Genomic DNA, 5,626 nt, shown 5'->3' on the forward strand with positions numbered 1-5,626 from the left:
TTCATGGCAGAATTAATAGTCAAGACTATTTGTAGTGATAATGGTGGAGGATATCACCTGCGCTTAACTCCATTTATTTATTTATGTATATTATACAAAATATTTCACGTAAGCCCGGAGTTTTTACCTTTAAAAACAAAGAGTTACACCCTTTTTACTTGTGTGACTTTTTGCTACCCTGGTAACTATTTATCTATTTTTTCCGTGCTAATTGTTAACAAGGGAAAATACACACATCTATGTATATATATCACGTCATCCCATAAGTTGTGTCCGATTTTACCATTTTTAAAATTGAATGAAATTTAATAGTATTTTAGTATGTCTAATGGAATTAAAAATTATTTTTATGCATTTGTGTACATTTAAACTAATTAAATATTATTTTACAGAATAATAGAATTAAAATTTCTTTGATTAAAACCATTTCTAACATGGAAATATCTAAAGAGCATTTGAGGCACATAATGCTTTATGAGTACAAAAAAGAAATTCTGCAGCCGATGCGACTCGAAACATACACTCAGTTTATGGGAAAGAATGCTTGAATGAAAGAACTTGCAGAAGATGGTTTGCAAAATTCAGAAGTGGAGATTTCAGCCTTGAAAATAAAGATTGAACAGGACGTCCAGTTGAGTTTGATGATAAGCTCCTTGAGGTATTACGTGAAGAAAATCCTGCATTATCAGTCGCAGAATTGGCAATAAAGCTTAGTCCAAACCCTACAATTGTTCATTGTCATCTTCAACAACTTGGAAAGGTTCCTAAACTTGGAAAATAGGTGTTTCATGAATTGTCCGAAAGCAACCGCAAATCCTGAGTTGACATCTGCTCTTCTCTCCATTCTCGCGAACTCATTTCACCCTTTTTGGATAGACTTGTGACTGGCGACGAAAAATGGATCTTCTATCGAAATGTTAAACGTCGTAAACAGTGGCTTGGTAAAAGGGAAAAAGCTCAACCACAACCGAGAAGGGAACTTCATGGGGGAAAATGTTCTTCTCCCTATCTGGTGGGATTGCAAAGGAGTAATTCACTTTGAATTGTTACCACCTAGTGCAACAATCAATATTCAAGTCTACTGTCGGCAATTAAATCGTTTAAACCAAGCTTTGAAGAAAAAAAGACCCGCTTTAGTGAATCGAAAAGGAGTGATGTTTCATCAGGACAATGCGTGACCCCACACTACAAAGATCACAGAAGATCGAAGAGCTTGGTTGGGAAAAATTCTTCATCCACCTTATTCTCCCGATCTTGCCCTTCAGACTACCATTTGTTTCGTAGTTTACAGAATCATTTGGGGGACATAGCTTTCGCAAGCTGGGAGGAAGTCAAAATTGACATTTCAGAGTTCTTCGCTTTGAAACCAAAAGAGTTTTACATTTATGGGATTAAAAAGCTTGTATATAGATAGAATGAAGCCATAGATAATCAGGGAAAGTACATTGATGATTAAATTTTAATTAAATGTAACATTTAATCACTTGTTTTCTTTATCAAAATTCGAACATAACTTATGGGATAACCTGATATATATATATATATATATACAAAAAGCAATAAAGATTCAAGTTAATTTAAATGAATTTACTTGAATATGGTACTAACTTAGATGCACCAAAAAAACTATACTGTTTTAACAATACAGTAATGTGGGTGATTATAAGAAGCGGAAGAAGCAACAAGAATGGATAGGTTTTTAGTACAATCGTTTCATACAAGGACAGGCTTTATTAAAAGTTGTAAAAATTACAGCATATAAACGGTCCCGTACTCATCAGCTAAAATACATGTAGTTCTCTAGACATCCTAGTGGTTGAGGCTATACTCATGAAGTAATGTAGATAATTAAGTAACACAACAGATTTCCAAAGTTCATTAAAGTTCTTTAAAGATGATGTACAGTCTTATCACAGAATTTTAAAAAAGATCTAATAGCATCACAGAGAAGGTGACCTAATCCATAGAGCACATATGAAATTCCAGAGATATGATGAGGGATTACATACTCACAGAAGACAAATTTATCCATTGTTAATCACAACGAGGTGGGTCTCAATTCCTGCTTATTAGCATTACAGAGAGGGTGAATTATCCTTGTATAGATGCACAATTTCCAATGGTGTAGATGTAAGTTTCCAGAGAAACAAGAGGAATTTCATATTCACAGGCGATAAATTTATCAATGGTTGAACACAATGAGGTAGGTATCAGTTCTTGTTTTATGATTAGGTATTTGCCACATTAATCACATTACTGCTAATTACAGAGGCCGTAGCTATTTAACTTTTAAAGGCTGAAGGGCTTTCTAGAGAGGCAAAGAATAGAAAGAGAAGGGAATAGGAGAAAAGAGAGAAAATAAGGGAGGAGGGAGCAAAAAAAAGGGGGGGAGGGGACTAAAAGAGAAGAGAAAAGGAAAAAAGAATAAGAAGAAGAAACAGAAAAAAGAGAAAAGAGAAAGAAATAGGGAAAGAAGGGAAAAAAAAAAAAAAAGGGGGTTCTAGTTATACAGACGAATTAGTAGACGGCAAGTCTGGTTTTAATTTACAGTCATCTAGGAACTAGAGGAGAATATTATTCTTTGGCCAGTAAAACAGCTAATTTATTGCTGTTGAAATCAGCTATGAATTTAAAGAGAAACCAGACTTGCCGTCTACTAATTCTCTGTATACTAGAACCCCCTTTTTTATTTTTATTTTTTCCCTTCTTTCCCTATTTCTTTCTCTTTTCTCTTTTTTCGTTTTCTTCTTCTTATTCTCTTTTTCCTTTCTCTTCTCTTTTAGTCCCCCCCCCTTTTTTTGCTCCCTCCCCCTTATTTTCTCTCTTTTCTCCTATTCCCTTCTCTTTCTATTCTTTGCCTCTCTAGAAGCCCTTCGCCTTAAAAGTTAAATAGCTACGGCCTCTTGTAAATAGCAGTAATGTGATTAATGTGGCAAATACCTAATCATAAAACAAGAACTGATACCTACCTCATTGTGTTCAACCATTGATAAATTTATCGCCTGTGAATATGAAATTCCTCTTCGTTTCTCTGGAAACTTACATCTACACCATTGGAAATTGTGCATCTATACAAAGGATTAATTCACCTCTCTGTAATGCTAATAAGCAGGAATTGAGACCCACCTCGTTGATTAACAATGGATAAATTTGTCTTCTGTGAGTATGTAATCCCTCATCATATCTCTGGAATTTCATATGTGCTCTATGGATTAGGTCACCTTCTCTGTGATGCTATTAGATCTTTTTTAAAATTCTGTGATAAGACTGTACATCATCTTTAAAGAACTTTAATGAACTTTGGAAATCTGTTTGTGTTACTTAATTATCTACATTACTTCATGAGTATAGCCTCAACCACTAGGATGTCTAGAGAACTCACATGTATTTTAGCTGATGAGTACGGGACACGTTTATATGCTGTAATTTTTACAACTTTTAATAAAGCCTGTCCTTGTATGAAACGATTGTACTAAAAACCTATCCATTCTTGTTGCTTCTTTCTCGCGTATATATATTATATATATATATATATATATACACTAGCGGCTAAGCCCGGTTTGGATGATGTAGCTGTAAAACCTGTTCTGTGTAAGCATTCGACTTGTTTGGGCACGCTTACGTTAAAAAACAATTTTAGAATGACTTTTTTCTTTCAAAACGCTAAAAATAACTGACCAACAAAAAAAACAACCAATATTCAACAAAATCAAAAAATAAAGCCAAAGACTAAGCGAACAAAGATGAACCATCCTATTTCCATTGCGCACACACACTCACATTCACATACCCCCTTTTACATACACACGCACACACATATAGTCACAAAGAGTTGAAACGCTCACGCCTTCCTTCCTTATTCATCTATCACCCCTTCTTTTCTCATTCATAAACACAAGAGTATTATTATAGTAGATTATTTCCCTAACCATGGGAGCTATGAAAAAATACAAAGTCCAGCATCACCACCGGATCATTCTACACATCTGTAGAATAGAGTGTGTCAATAGCCAGCTGGAGGAGGTGTTTTCCTGGGGTTACCCATATGGGTTTGGCATCCACATATGTAACAGCTGGGTCAGTAATGAATGCTTAGCTTTAAGACTTTCCTCTCGGAACCTCTACTGAACACAATCTTGATATTGTTGTTTTTCATACGTTATTGTTCTTGCTCTGTTCCTGCTCATTGTTGTTGTCGTTCTTGTTGTTGGTATTGCTGTTGAGCGAACGGTCTTCGTCCCAGAGCTCGTAAGATGGAAGAAGTCCGAAACATGGTCCTTTGCTATTCGTAAGACCCGCAGGAGAGAAAGCAGGTCAACCCCCGACACCGAGAGCATCGACGGATGGATGAATGCGCATCCAGGCTCAGCGGTTGCGTAGGAAGTCGGGGACAAGAAACAGGAAGAAAGAGTGAGAGAAAGTTCGAGCGAAAGAGTACAGCAGGGGGGGCGACCCCTGTTGTACTATCTTCCAGTAGTTGCTGATTTTGCTGTTCTTGCTGATGATGCCGTAGTTGCCGAGGTTGGTACTGCTTTTGTTGTTGTTGTTCGCTGATGATTTAGTACTTGAGGCTTATGAGGTCCTAGTGTTGGCAGTAAGAAGGTCTTGTGGTTCTCTGTCTTTTGCTGAGGCTAGAAAACTCGCAAGTGGCCAGTCTCTCCACACGGGTGGTAACGAGGCCTTCTATTCTCAACCGTAACATGCAGCTCTTCCCCTCTCGGAAGGTGAATGAGGTCTGGTATCTTGAAGATTGAGTCTTGTTAGATGTAGAGTAGCACCTCTACATTGATCCAAGATAAACTTTCACGATGGGCTCGCGTCACATCTAGGAAGCTGTTACTCCCTTCCAGGTCTATACACGCTTAAGTTCACCGTATATTTACCTCAGGTGGAATTCCTGAGATCTTCACTCTCACCATTCTCCTTCCTAAATATGATGGATGGAAAACATATTTTTCGTTCCGACAGGGAACTACGAAGTGTTTGACGGTTAAAACTTCACTCTTGAAGAGCACTGAAATGCCAAGAAATTGCTTGGAACTCGGGATATACTAAATGCCGGGCATTATTTCTTTCAGCGTTAGGCGGTGAGCAAGCAGAATCGATAGCACGCCAGGCGAAGTGCTTAGCGCTATTTCGTCCGACTTCACGTTCTAAGTTCAAATGCCGCCGATGTCGCCTTTTCCTTTCATCCTATCGGGGTCATTAAAGTAAATACCAGTGGAGTACTGGGATTAATGTAATCGACTATCCTCCTCCCCAAAATTTCAGGCGTTGTCCTTATAGAAGAAAGGATCATTTCTTTCGGCGCTTCTTCTCCGTCTGACTAGTTGTCTACGGTCATTTTCTGTTTGTAGAAACACTATATCACTTTCGTGTATCTGTGACTGTGCGGGCGCGTTAGTGCATCTGTGTGTGTGTGTGTGAGTGTGTGTGTTTGTGTGTGTGTGTATGTGTGTCTGTGTGTGCGTGTGTGTGTGTGTGTGTGTGTGTGTGTTTCCACCAATACTTCGATGAGTATGACTTTGTCAGCCCGTGGCATTCCGGGCTTGACGGGTTAGTCGCTTGAGCCAAACATATGTCTTTTAGTAGGATATCTATATCATACAGTTCAGTACCTTTAGCA

The sequence above is a fragment of the Octopus sinensis genome, linkage group LG5, assembly GCF_006345805.1.
Source record: "Octopus sinensis linkage group LG5, ASM634580v1, whole genome shotgun sequence".
NCBI lineage: Eukaryota > Metazoa > Mollusca > Cephalopoda > Octopoda > Octopodidae > Octopus > Octopus sinensis.